General features: G+C 42.5%; 1 long non-coding RNA gene across 1 annotated transcript; it reads right to left on the bottom strand.

Annotated features, from left to right (window-relative positions):
• Positions 1-1,649: 1,649 nt before the first annotated feature.
• Positions 1,650-9,365, bottom strand: LOC128853669 (uncharacterized). Its single transcript, XR_008452329.1, has 3 exons — positions 6,841-9,365; positions 6,636-6,712; positions 1,650-3,708 (listed from the first exon to the last, which is right to left on the bottom strand). It is a non-coding gene; the product is annotated as an uncharacterized LOC128853669 (long non-coding RNA).
• Positions 9,366-14,982: the final 5,617 nt, after the last annotated feature.

Here is a 14,982-nt window from a genome sequence, read left to right as displayed (position 1 = left end):
GTTTTTATCGACATGATTTGAGCTTTCTTACAGAATCAAAGATCAACTCTTTACAGAAATCAGAGCTTTCAGACACGACCCTTTGCCTTACAACATTGTATTGCTTCTCCTTTAATATACATTTCATATGAGGTGTATTCATTTTGCCTTGTAACTGTAATTGCTATTTGATTACCAGAACTGATTTTGGGGAAAAAATACCCCTGTTATTGTTCCTGTTCCTTCACTAGTGGTTGCCACTTCTTCACTTGTCTTCCCGTACCTGGAATAATAGACAGGACTGTGGTGCACATCTACTGAGAAGACCAGAAGTAGCTGAAAAGGAGCGGGGCTGTGGAATTGCTCTGGCAGTTTTCCAGTGAGCGACCATGACCTACTGCTTGCCCCTGCATCCCCTGAAGAACCTTCTTATCACCTCACCCGTGCCAAACCTCAGATTAACCGCCTGTGTGGCCCTGATCCAACTGAAAGGGCAAAGCTCTGTGGTGAGGGCCAGATATAGAAAGCTGGAGGATAGGCAGGAACAGCTTCAGACTACCATGAAAGGAGAAGCTGATGAATGCTTTCCCACATGGGCATCAGTAGGCAGGTTACTGTTTTGCAGCTCTCGTCTATATCAGACAATCTGTCATTTACAAAGGCAATTAAAAAGTGCACTGCAAGAGCCTGCTTTGCTTAGCAGAGGGAGAAGACCGCAGGCTCTTTGAGATGAATGTGACCAGGAGCTGTTGGGAGGTGTTGGCATTAATCCCCTAATGATGTCAGTGGGAGAGCTGCAGCAGAGATGCCTGGAGAACATCAGGCTGCTTATCTCAGCTGCAGCTCATCCTTGCTGTGATATTGGAAAGGTCACACTCTTGACAACTGCACTAGGCTTCTTTCAGACCCTGCCCAGCAGCTGCGAATGGATATGGAAGAAAAAAAAAAATGAAACCCAAGGCCAGTGATGAAAAGAAGAGGAATGCAACCACAGTGTGTCATTGCATTGAGAACATGTACATTTTCCAAATATGTTTTGCTCTTTCTCCTCTAGCAGACAATCCACAGGGAAAAAAAGCCTTTGCTGTTACTGTTGGTTGATGAGGTTATTCCTTTGGTTCTCACTGACAGGTCTGAGGCTGGAGTTTCTGGAATCCCTCCTCACCTGTGTTCCCCTGCCAGGGGTTTTACGATGGTTGTAAGCTTTCCTTATTCCTGCACTTCCCCTTAAAAATAGCAAAATTGGTCACAAAGAGACAAAAGAGAGGGGAAAAGATGTTGGCTTAATCAATTTTGCTTCCTTGGTAATGGTCTATGAATTTTCTTGGAGGAAATAAAGCAGCTTGGGGATCTTGAGGGCAAAGTTTCACAGGGTCCTTGACAGTGATTATGTGCTCTGCTGCCCTTTTGCAGCGCAAGGGCACTCTCCTTTCATACTGCCACAGCACTATAAGCACAAATGCTCCATTGTTCGGTGCATTGGGAATATGCCTTTTCTAGTAAACAGAAAAAAAAGGAATTAGTTTTCTTTCTCCTTAGAATTTAGAGGATACTTTCACCAATGCCCCTTTCAACAAGACCATTTTTACATAATAGAATATACCAAGATTTTATTTCTCTTTTATCTAATATAATATTTTTTCACAATAGCATGGCACAGCAGTTGCATTTTCAATGTCAACATAAATGATGTCTACATCATATTACCAATTTCTGGGGAACTACAGGACTGCAGGCCTGAAAGATTCTTCTAGAGGAGCTGGCAGATCATGGCTTAGACATGTGTACTCTTTGCTGGGTAAAAAATTGGCTGGGTGGCTGAGCACAGAGAGTTGTGGTGAAGAGTGTTAAAAAGTTGACAGCTGATCACAAGTGGTGTTCCTCAGGGCTCATTGCTGGGGCTGGTTCTGTTTCATATCTTTATCAATGATCTAGATGAGGTGATTGAGTGCACTCACAGTAAGTTTGCAGATGATACCAAACTGGGCAGAAGTGTTGATCTGATTGAAGGTAGGAAGGCTCTGCAGAGGGATCTGAACAGGCTGGATAGATGGGCCAACGACAGTTGTATGAGGTTCAACAAGGCCAAGTGCCAGGTCCTGCACTTTACTTACAACACCCCCATGCAGCACTACAGATCCGGGGAAATGTGGCTGGAAAGCTGCCTGGTGGGAAAAGACCTGGGGTTGCTGGTTGACAGCTGACTGAACATGAGCCAGCAGTGTGCTGCGGTGGCCAAGAAGGCCAACAGAATCCCAGCTTGTATAAAAAAATGTTGTAGCCAGCAGGAACAGGGAAGTGATCGTGTCCCTATATTCAGCACTGGTGAGGCTGTACCTTGAATATTGTGTTTAGTTTTGGGCCCCTCACTATAAGAAAGACATTGAGCTGCTGAGTTGAGGAGGTCAACCAAGCTGGTGAGGGGTCTGGAGAACAAGTCTTATAAGGAGCAGCTGAGGGAACTGGGATTATTTAGCCTGGAGAAGCGAAGGCTGAGGGGAGACCTCATCGCTCTCCACAATTACCTGAAAAGGAGGTTGTAGTGAGATGGGTGTTCATCTGTTCTCCCAAGTAACAAGTGATAGGACAAGAGGAAATGGCCTCAGGTTGCACCAGGGGAGGTTTAGACTGGATATTTTAAAAAAATTCTTTACCGAAAGAGTGGTATTGGAACAAGTTGCCGAGAGAAGTGGTAGAGTCTCCTTCCCTGGAGGTGTTCAATGGAAGAAGTGTCTGGGCATTCGTTTTTTTTCTTTGAACTGCATTAGAGTGCAAATGTAGAGTTAAACTGCGAGCTCAGTAAAGCCTCCACATCTTTGTGTTTCTGAAATTCTAGCAACCAAATTGCTGTACTGATCTGTCTGTTTTATCTGGGTCACTGGGTGGGAGCCATTTGAATGCTTCATGCTCTGCATCTTCGAAGTGATTGCAGTTTAAAGATTCATTTTAATGTTAATTTTCCCACTTACATGCTTGAAGCTGAGCTTGGAGTTATGCAAAAAAGAGGCATATCTCAATCTATTTTGAATCTGAACCCAACCAAGTGTCAGTATAAAAATGACCCTATATTATGTCTTTACATGTTAAAACTTTTTGCGTTATACTTTTGAGGCTGTGAAAGACAAAGGACTCTTAAAAATGACCCTGTTTAAAAAGAAGTTGATAAGTTTTTTGAAAAAGCACAAACCAAGGGGATGCTTCATACATCCATGTCTTTGAAACAGTAGGACTGACAGTACCCTTATGAAAGTGAAAACCAAAGATGTAAAGCTGAGGGTTGGAGCTCTTGGGTTCTTCTCCCAACTACACCCACAGCCTTTTCCATCATCAGTGGGCAAATGGCTTAAAACATCTGCACTTCAGTTGGCCTGGTTGCCTCAATGTCTTTGCTGCTGTAATCAGTCGAAATATATTTTTCCCTCCATGGAAAATTCTGACTTTGGTGATTAGAAAAACCAAAACAAAGTTAATTTCTGTCCAGATCTTCAAATTTGTAGCTCAGAGCTGGAGCAAGCTGAGCACTCTGCATGGAGACCACCATCATGATGTCTTCAAGAGCTATGATTCCAGTGCCTCGTGTCACAATCTCCAGCACAGGATGGAATCTTGGCTTCAATGAACCTCCCCTCGGTCACTGGTGTCCTGCTCTTTGCTTAGCTGGAGTGGGGTGCATCCCAGCAGAGGTAATCCAGTGAGAACCCTTGGCCATCCGAGGCTTTAAAACTGCAGCTGCCATGAAGAAATAAGAAAGAATTGCCAAATGCATGGATTTTTTGCTTCTGAACAGGTGAGTTAATGAAACAAAACTAAAAAAGAAAAATATTTCTCAGTCCAAGTGGTGCCTGTCCATTGGGACTGGCATTACTGGTCCTTTATTGAGATGGCTGCATTTGCTCTGTGATGACTCTAGCCTGCAACTAGCTAGCTGGTACCCCAGCTGTCAGCCTAGCTGCTAAGGCTCTTCCAAGCCTTGTCCATCTCCAAACCCAAAAGGAGTGAGAGCACCCAGCTCAGGACCCTCTATCCCATGTTCTTCCCACATAAAAGGGAAATATGAGGAACTCTGGCAAACCTAACCTCTTGACTTCTTCCTCATGGCAACCAGAACAAGTATCTCAAGGGCTCTGTGATCCCTCACTACAAGACCTGGAGGCCTTCAAGGTCTGACAACCCTGAGAGCATTGCAGTTCCAGGTTGCACTTTCCTGTAGAGAGTCAGGCAAAGCTCTGGGGAAGAGTCTTTCGCTTCTTTCTGCTTTGCAGTTATCCTTGCAGTGTGTCAAACCCTGTGAAAGTCCGTAAGGGAGCACAGAATTGCCTTGAAAGGAGACAAGAGGAACAAATATCACCAGCAAAGGGTTTTTAAATGTAAATAAGTGCTTTTGGAAGCTGGCCACTGGGAAGGGGTAACCTTAAAAGCACTTGTCGACATGCTGGTGGAAGCAGCTCTTGAGGCCCTGAGACAGCTTTATTGAAGTCTTGAGAGTGAGTTGAAGTGGTCACTGATGGCAACGACAGTGGCTGGAGGCATGAGTGAGGTGATTGGGATGGACAGAACAAAGAATTGAAGGTAAGAATAAGGAACAGACAGCTGAATTAGATTAGGGATTCAAAGTGAATGGGATTCTTCAAATGACCAGGCAAGAAAGGCAGCTTCAGAAGCAAGACAAAATGATAGCTGGACAGTAAAGAAAGCTAATAAGCAAATGATACAGATATTATTGCAGAAATATGCAGTAAAAGAATTTAATTACCATCATGATTTATTGAAATGAGCTGGGAAGCATCCCAGTTCAGAGTAGCTTTTTATAGAGGAGGCAGCCCACATGTTGCCTATCCAATTAGCCAGAGAGATTTGTGGACACAGGATGTGGAAACTGGCAGCCACAGGGTGAATGAAAGTGTGTCTTTAAATCACATTTTGACAAATAAGGGAGAAAACTGTCTTGGCTCATCACAACCACTCCCCTGTCTGTCTTTTTTTCCAATCCAGAGCTGAAGTGTTTGTCCCCTCGAACAGCTGCCCTGCCTTTGCTTCTTTTGATGTTATGAAGTTCATCAATATTCATCAGTGATGGAGAGACACAGACTAATTTTCAGCAGAGGCAGCTGGGTGACTCACAGTCAACACCGACACTGGCAACAAGGCCAGATCCTTTGCCTTTCAGCACCTCCCACCATCCTACAGTAGGAAATCGACCCTGCCACCGCAGCACTATGGGCTGGGAGGTCTGCAATGCCAAATGACAGCATGGGAAAATCTAAGCAAGCTTGCAAGGGGCTAAGCAGAAGCTTTGAAGGGTGCGCTGTTGTGTCTAGCTCATTGTCAAGAGAAAGCTTCCATGATTTGAGAGCTTCTTAACCAGCTAGTCGAATTGTAATTTTTAAATTTTTTATTATTATTATTATTTCGTTTTTAACTAGAGATTAAGTTTTTTAACCTGTGCACCACTTTTCCAAAGCACTGGTGTAAGCAGACCAATTTACATTTTTCTTGCTCTATGAAGTGGCTTCCTATAGTAAATATAAATTACGAAGCATTTGCACTCGATTTAGAATTTGCTAATGTTGTTTATGTGTTATGTGCATGGAGAGACACACTTAGCCTAACTGTTTATCAGGATGAGAATCTCAAAGGAGCTCAAATTCTGTTTCAAAAGTATCGCTGTCACTTAGGGCTAAGGCAGATGTTATGGACCTGTAAACATTTGGCACCCTGGGAAGAGAAGCGGTGGGAAGTGTTGGGCAGAGACAGCTTGCAAGGCTCTGCAAGACAGCTCTGGCTCACAGCAGAGACTAAACCAGCTCAGAAGCCCTGGATGCACTCATGCACTATGTGCCTCCATTGACTATTCCTGATGAGATGGCATAGTGAGTTCAGGGGTAGCATGACCGTTGATTTTCTAGAGCTGGAACTAAGGCTGTCCCAGTCTTCTTGGAGGTGTTCTGCCATCTCTGTGCCTGTGACAACACAGGACCACCTAGCATGACTTGTGCGTTTCTAAAAAAAGATACTTGTCACGTTGCGTTTAGCAACATCACTCCATCTCTACAATTTTCTTGTTTCTCATTTTGGTAATCCTGTCAGGAAAGAACAGCAGCAATGACTTTTCTCCTGCTGTTCCTTTCATTAGTGTGTGCCCTGGGCTGATACTTGCAGTGGTTCCCTTCAGATTTGAGACCTGTGACCATGCCTCTGGGGGTGTCTGTGTGGGAGGTGGCAGGTGCTGCAGGTGGATGTCTGCTTGTTAGTCCCTTGGGGATGACAAATAACTTGGATTTCACCAGGTCTGCCTGATCCATGCTGGCTGTGGCAAATCAGAAGTGATTCCAGACTTACCACCTTTTTCCTTCATCAGAGAGCCACTACAGAAGTAAAATATTGCACCCCACAGAGGAATGTAAAATCTCACAGCTGAGCTGAAAGCAAGATAAACACTTTTTGTTATTTCTGTACTAAAAGTGATTTCTTTTTCAGGGGGGGCCCTTCACACTAGCTGGATTAAGCTGTTTCTGTCAGTGGTATTCAAAAAAATCTGATTTACTCTCTGGACTTTCCAATGAATTTGTGGTGGCCCTCAGGCTATGATGCGGTAATCTCAGGTAGATGCTGTGGGTATCCCAGAGTCTTAAGCTTTACACTAACTACATACTTACCTTACTGGATTGAAACTATTCATGGAACAACAGAATTATCCACTTCGAATCTTCATCTAATGAAAATTTCCATAAGTCTACATCCATAAACACAGAGAAAGAAAACCAGAAATGAAAACACAAATGGTTAGGCACATCCTTTTTGCAACTGTCTGACATACAGGAATTTCATATTGTGAAGGACTTTTTTTGTTGTGTCACATACCTTTGCCACCCGTCCAGCCTCGCTATCAGTTTTCGATCTAAATACGAAACTGACCCAGCAATACTGAGATTTACTTGATTTCACATCTAAGTTGGACTTGCTTTTGGCAAGCAGGTACTTGCAGCTGATTCAAATCAGAAGCTCAGCAGATGCTTCTCTGAGGCTCTTCTATGTTTAAAAGTAGAAATGAAGCATGAAACCAGGTGTGTTCTGTGCTGTCCCAAATTATGGAGTTTATTCTTCTTATTAAGATACATCTTCTGGTTTGTCATTTTCAAAGATGATATGGTTTAAAATGCCAGGTTTTGCCTGACAAATGACTGTGGGACTCCAGGAACTGCTCTCTTCTCTGAAGCTTTGCTCCAGTTCACCTGAATTCAACAACTGTTCCATTGACATCAGCTGGAGGCAGTGAGGGCTTTTGTGGGTTACAAAGACCCAAATAAATCTTAAATTAGTCATGGACTTTGCTGAAATTCTCCACCCTGTATTATGCAGGACTTCAGGCAAGAAGATCTTAACAGACCCATTCTAGCCTAAATCTTAATGAAAAAGAGTCCCATGTTTTTGTGAATAAGCATCCAAGGACTTCTTACAAAGAGTTTACTGAGGAGGTAAGGATGAGTTTGCTTTAGCTTCCTGGTCTGAAAATATCTACAGTTTGTTTTATTTTGAAAAAAAAGCCAAGAGAATGGTTAAGCCATTGCCACCGTGCCTGCAGATTTGAAAAAATAAAGGAAAAATGGGCTGCTGTATCTTAGATATTCCACAGGTTGCTTAGACATAACAATGTACTGATAGGTTTTGTGTTTATCAAGAGTGTTTACCTTAATTCTGAGCTGAAATGCTAAGTGGAGAAAAACTATTATTGTCATGACTGACCTGAATCTGGCAGGATTCTTTGCTGTTTGTGTCTTATAGTCTTGGAATTGTTTCTTAGCCACTAAGATGATAACTTCTCTGTAAGCTGAGCTCAGAAAATGAAGGTCGAGAATGGCAAAAGGAAAAAATGCTGCGAACACATCTAAAGGCAAAAGGTTTAAATTTCTTTCTCACAGTAAATTGCAGGAAATCCACTGTCATTTTGTTGGTGGTGATTAAAGGTGAGAAACTTAGCCCTGTGTGGGAGTTCTTGCCTTTGAAACACATCTAGTTAATTATTACACCTTAATTTATTTTCTACTCTAGAATAAGCCTTGCTGTGGGAAGTGGAGCATAGGAAACACAAGATGGTGCTTTTCAGTGGCAAAGCTTCAACTATGGCATCGTTTTTCATACTTGCAATATTAAACTGCAGTATGCACAAGGGAGGTACCATAATAGCAAAATGCTATTAAAAATGATGGTGTATTTTATAAGACCTTCTAGTGTCTCTCATAATATTTGCAGATAATCTCAGCTTGCCAATTTGCCAAGTCATTATTCTCCATCTGCGATATCCCATGATAACCAAATAGACTTTTTAGTTCATTTTTATTAACATTATTGAGATCATCATGGACCTGTTGAAAAAACAAAATGCAAGCATTAAAAGCAGTGTAAAGGCAATATATTGTTATTCTAGCATGCACTCAAACCTGTGTAATAGCTGCTAATTAAAGTGTTAAAGCCTTCATTTTAGAAAGAGAGAGGGACTACCTGCTTTTGTATCCTACCAGCCGCACGTCCTTTTTCTTGTGATTTGCTTCCCAGGATTAATGACCAAGGGCTTATTTTGTCTGACACAAGACAATTTTACCTAATCAGGAGACAATTTTATTTAACGAGGTGCATGCACTACAAGCCAGCAGCTGCAATTAGGTGTTCACTTGTACCAGATACAGCACCGCAAACCAGTACGTACACATGACCTTAGAACCCCAAATGGCAAGAAATTTGCTGTCTCTAAGGGGAGCACAGTAAAATGTTAAACCCTTTTTTGATGGCCTGAATGTTGGCAGACATGCACACACATCCTTGCTCCACAGATAAAAGAGGAGCCGCTTCATCGGTGCAGCAGAAGTTCCTTTAAAACATGGGTGGAGAAAGGCAGATGAGAATGAATGAGACCTCTGCACTGTGCCTTAAAACTTTTGAGTACAGTATTGGTTTGAGTGATTGTGATGTTTAAGTAGCACTTTGCACTTTATGCATTAGCACTGAGTACCTAAAAGAAGAGACACAGGCTTTCCATTTGCTTTACACATCTATTTGACTAAGTTGAGTGCTCATAGCATCTTCCTGAACTGCAGTGTTACAGCTGGACACTAGAGAGCTCCTTTTACCAAAGACAGCTTAGCAGCGCCCTGAGAGGCGTCTTCCAAGCGTTGCCCATTTTCTAGGGGAATTCTGCTTGGTATTCATTTCTATGTTAAAAATTAATTTTCTCAAGGGGAAGCTATCTTTGCCAGAACGATGGCTGCAGCTGTAACTCCACATCTCCCACCCCCAACAAGGCAGAGACTTCACAGGCGTCGTAACTTGGGAACTAATTATACAATTTCAGAGACAGCAAAAAGTAAATCAAATGCTGCCAGCCTGGAAATTATAATTAAGTTTTCCTCGGAATAACAAACACACTCAATATGTGATTTATTATGACTATTACTGTATTAATAATAGTAATAGTCTATGTCATGCACCTATGCAGAGTACATGTTTTTGTCTAAATTGCAGAACTACAGCCACAGATGCAGGATGAATTCTAACTAGCTCTCTGCAGTCACTCTGCTGATAACCTTAAGCCTTACAACACACAAGCTATTGCTAAACACCACTCTATTAGCAAGCGATATAGCAGGATGACGACTGGGTTTACTTTTTTCATTAGCTGTGTTTGACCTGTCCCTCCAGTTGCGTTTACCCTATCAATCATTTATTCAAAACCAAAACAAAATCTCCTATGCTGTCAGTGTAAGGGCGTATGCATTCCTGCTTCTCAGACACAAGCTCTGTCTGCTGCAAGATGCTACAGCGATGTGACGTCCTATCATATTCCCTGTTAGGGATTTTGCTCTAAGGTTGATTTACAGATAATCATGTCCTGAGGTCAGCTGTGGGAGGGCATGGGAGTTTGTCTCCTAAGTGAAGTCCTGTCCCACTCCTATCTCAAAATCCCAAAGTGCAAAGACTGAAAATGTCCATATGACAACTTCAAAAATGTCAGAGAAAACCTTGTGCCAACCTCCCCTGTGCACTGTAGCTGTGCTTGGCCGTGGCAGAGAAACGGCTGACTCTCTTGAGCGCTGTATAAGAAGCTTCTACTGAAGGTCTTACCAGAAGCACCAGCATGCTGATGTCCACTTTCCTGGTTCCCACCTCCTCATCCCAGTGTGAACCAGAACAAAACAGCCACTGAAATCGAGAGCAGACAGTGTTGGTCTTTCCCTTCCCAATCCTTGTGTGCCCTCAAGGAAAGATGATGACCTCACAACTGGCAAATGTCTTTTCAGCCCCTGCCTGTATTTCCTGCCAAGCTCCTTTGTAGCTTTGGGCACATCTCAGCCTTTCTATACCTCTGTTCCTTCAGATTTGTTCAATGATGAAGCTAGGGCTTGTTTTCTTCCAACATTTCTTTACCTTGTTCCCCTGCCTGGATTTGGACCAGAAGGCTTTCACTGGGCAGGTGTGAGGGTTTGCAGCATTCTGGGCAGTTGTAACAAGGGCCAGGTCCAGGCATAGTTGCCTCCTGAGTCCTGGCAGCCGCTCAGTGTCTGTGGAGCTGATGTCACAGCTGTCAAGATGGTCCAAACAGCTGGAGGATCTCTATTGCAGTTGCTCGGTGACACTTTCAGAAAGATCCACCAGTTCATTATGAATTAAACTGTCCCTGGTCTGGTTACATTACTTACAGGCAGCCTGACAAGGTGAAAATGTTTATAATAGGCACTGCCAGCACACTGAGGATATTTTGCAGGAAGGAGTCAGATCTGACCAGTTTTACCTAGAAAGCCAAAGAAGCAGTATTCTGAGTTTTGAGGCAGCTTCTCTCCCAGGACAGCCTGATTGTGTTAATGACAGTGAGATGACATCTTGCCACTTGGTTTCCAAAATCAGCATGTGACAATGATAGCCAAGAGTCAAAGTCTAACATTTCTTTCTTTGTTCTTTTCAACGCAAACTCCTCTGAAAAAAAAAAAATGTATAGATAGATGTAAAGATAGATAGAGAGGATTTTCAGCATAGGGCAGCTCCAAAAAAGATCGGGGGGAGAAGATGCCTTTTGATTCATCTGAGATTCTTCTCTCTTCCAAACCGCTCTGTGTGAACCTTGGCTGTGGCATTACATAACCCATACATGGGTCTCCATACATGCAGAGCAAGTGCCCAGCACGGCACTCATCAACTCTCTACCTCAATGACCTTGAGATACTGGGAGAATCCTTTCCTACTTTTGAGAATAGAGGGCTCATAATGATAGAAAATGTAACAAAATGCAGCTGTAGCTTGCTGAACTGGAGCTGAAATAAAAGGGTGGGGCGAAGTCAAGGCTAGCACTTCCCTTGCAAACCCCCATTTCTCAGAAAATTGTGTTTTATTGTTTCCAGCCCTAGGAGATCACATTACACCCTAGCTAAACCTAGCAGGGCCTTGTCATTCATCAGTCAGTTTTATGGCATGACAGGGGTCTGCAAAGTTAGAAGGTGGTTAAACGAATTAAAAAATTTAATGGGATCCTCTAACTGTGTCTTGCAAGAGGAAAAAAGGAAATGCCTCGGGATATCTTCTCCTCATAGGGAGGATCATATGGCACCCCGAAAGGCAACAACAGCAAGGTGGCCACTGGAGAGACAGAAAGAGAGGAGCTTGCAAAATTGTATGAAGGAAATTAAAATGTGATTCCTGTCAAGTCACCCCTCATGAGCCTGTCTTTTCTCATCAACATTTCAGACCATGTGATGTTCAGAAGAAATGAAAATGTTAGCTGTGGCTGTGAACTACTTTTCCCTCCCAATTTTATTTTGCTTCAGCTGTCCAGAGAGCAAACCTTTAGGGAGGTATCCAAGACCTCAGCGTCTGTGGAACTCTTTCTAGAATCTAAATATAATAGCTCTGCCAATTTAGCTGACAGATGTGGTTATTTCAGTGACAAAGCACCCTGGGACCTTCTAATCCCCTTGTCTGAAAAAATATCCCCCACTATCGCTTTATTCATCTCCCCAAAATATTTTGGTATGTGGTCTTAGGAAAAATGGCTCATTTCATATCATTTTTATGAACCGTTATTTAATGGTTCGTGATTCATAGGCCATTCTTTTCACCAAGATGTCACCCACTGTCAAGTCTGACTAATAAGAGTTTATAGACCAGCAGTGGGTATAAGTGATCTCAGTGACATGAATACAAACTCAGCAACTCAGCTTCCTGCAGCTTAGCATGGATTAATTTCCCATGGCAGATGCCAGCCTCATGCCAAAAAAAGACTAACCCCATCTTTATGATTTTTCCCTTCTTCACAATTGTCAGTCTATGTAAATACAGAGATAGCTAGAAATAGGCCCAAATTACAAAGTGTGGATCTCTACAGCACTTCTTTGAAGTTGGGCTGTGCCTGAGTTATCCTTGAGGCTCCTCTCCACTCTTTTCCCTTATAAAACTACTTATAAAAAGCTCAGTATGTTTTTACTGGTTTTATCAACTGGTCTGTGTAAGCAGTAGTGATATAAAAGATGTTGACACTCAGGTAATTAATTTTTTTTCTCTCCGTCTTTTCCCAAGAAAGGATTAAGAGTACAGAGGAGTACTGTAGTTTGATGGAGTGGTTTGTTTGCTATGATTATTCTTGTCTGTATTGAAGAATGTTGGCCTTTTTTGCTCTGAGAATATGATGATGAGGGTCACAAAAATCCTTGGGTCTTGTGAAGAATCACCTACTATTTTTGAAGTAGCTTCCACGGAAGCTCTGTCTCGGCATACATGACCTCTATTCTACAAAGTTAAAAGTTGCCTTGTGCCTGAGGAACAGAGCTGTGGAATGAACCTGATAATAGTTAAGACGTACTGGGACATGGAGCATCTCTGAAAGTCTCTAGAGAGCCCACAGGAAAAACTAAGAAGGCCCTAGGATGTGGTAGTACAGTCAAATGAACTTCCAGCCAGGCCCCTGAATTTCATGTTATGTCCCAGGGATGGAAGAAAAGGGCAGGTGTGAGGTGCTGGATCTGGGCAACATTGCTGGAGTTTCTGGACTGGCTGGAGTTTCCTTCACATGCAGGGATTTGTACAGTGGTATTTTGCATCGCTCTGGACAAAATAGAAGGTGAAAAAGCCCAAATAAGTGAATCTGGAGCATTGTTAAGCAAGTTGGCATTAAATTTTTGGTCTAGCAGAGGTAGTGCAAAACACTACAAAGAACTGTTGATGAGCAGGGTTAGTTAACAGTGAGCATTCTAGATTTGCCCTCAAAGTCTGGCTTGTTTCAATTTCTACATCTTTCAGGCTCCAAATGCTGTCCAGAAAGCTTCCAGACTCCTGTTGCAGGGATCCTAGGAGTGTTTCAGCTGAACTGCAGATGACTTAGTACTTTGGGCTGAAGCCATGGGAAATTTTGTAAGCTCCAAACTAGTCAAAGCTCAGTAATTTGTTTTTTAAATTGTTTAACAATAGACGTTCAAAGGCTACAAGTTCTTACTGACTGAGAAGAAAGCTGGAGTGGAATCAGGCAGGAGAAATCAACTGAAACACATGAAGGGAATGTGGGTGGGCATAAGAAAACAAGAGAGATTCATCTCCATGGAGAAAGACCAAGTTCCCAAACTCTGAAAGGGGGGAGGTCCCCATTAGCAGGGGGAGCTGAAAATCCTGAGCTCATACGTATGCTTTCATCTAAGGGAAAACTGAGAAAAATCACAGAGCATTTCAGGCAAGCCAAGAGTTTGTGTTCACGTGGATAAAAGGTGTGTAAGTATTGTTAGCGGGTAGGGCTCCTATCTCTAACGTTGCCAGGTTTGTAGCCTCAGAACTAATTTTGCAGGACTGCAGGAACAAGGTAACAAAGTCCAGTGTAAGTTAATACAGGAGCGAAAGGTGACTTTACCCAAAACAGGATTTGCACACACTCTCACACCCTAATGCTCCCAAGCACTCGGAGATACGGATCCAAGTGGCCTAGCCCAGGTTACTTGCAGTGGCACAGAGGAAAACGGATGCCAACTCTGGACATCTCAGCATGTCTCCTGAGTTCTTCTTGTATTGGAAACAAAATGCACCTACTATTCTCACAGCACTTCTTCTACTGATCCTTCCTGTGCTTCCATACCTAGATAATTGTCCTCATTCAGAACAGGCTTAATATTTTTATTAAAAATGCCTCAAGTACTGAGAAATATTTTATCTGTCCACAACAGACTCGCAGGAGTGCTGAACAGCAAAGATCTTTGGGAATGTTCTAATATATCCTACCTCCAGTTTGAGGTTCGCTTAGATTCATGGTCTATGAAACAATGGAGAAAGAAAAGGGAACACTGAAAAGATACTCCAGTCATTCCCAGCTGTATCTTTCTCCATACCTCATCCTCCTGACGCTGCCCTTCACAACTGGCCACTGAACTGGGCTTTCAAATGGTTTCCTTTGAGAAGCTGTACAGAGTTTTATTGCTTTGATTTTTAACTGATCTATGAGCTGCCTGTGAATTTTTTGAATGCTTTGGGGAAAACAGCAGCCGGCACATGGTGATGTCTGCAGGTGAAAAGCAGACCTGCATGATAGCTTTCCAGTTAGCATAGCACTGGTGTTGGCTTAGGTGCTTATAATTGTGCTCGGAACTTATTTTTGCTTTAACACAGCTAAAGCTCCTCAGTACAACTTGATGTGAGAGGACTAGTGAGAGGAAGCAGTGACCAGAGTGGCTGATTGTTGTGTTGTTTTATCTGGAGCGTTTGTTCAACATAAACACTAGCAAGTTGAGCACTGTAAAATAAAACTGTATCTGCTTGCAAGAATAAAACCCAAAGAAGCCACCTGAAAAAAAAAATGTTGTACTCCTTTCTCAGTAGCTTTTATGGAAACTTTCACCCTCCTCAAATTACAGTGACTCTATGTAGATTTTAATATTTTTGCTAAGATTTATTCCAGCTGTTGCTAATCATAGAGATATGAAAAATATTACTATACAGAATCTTGAATGGACTTGTGCAGATTTATTCATTTGTAATTTTTCCATC

Source organism: Cuculus canorus, chromosome 1 (genome assembly GCF_017976375.1).
Source record: "Cuculus canorus isolate bCucCan1 chromosome 1, bCucCan1.pri, whole genome shotgun sequence".
NCBI lineage: Eukaryota > Metazoa > Chordata > Aves > Cuculiformes > Cuculidae > Cuculus > Cuculus canorus.
This window is presented reverse-complemented; position numbering and strand designations above follow the sequence as displayed.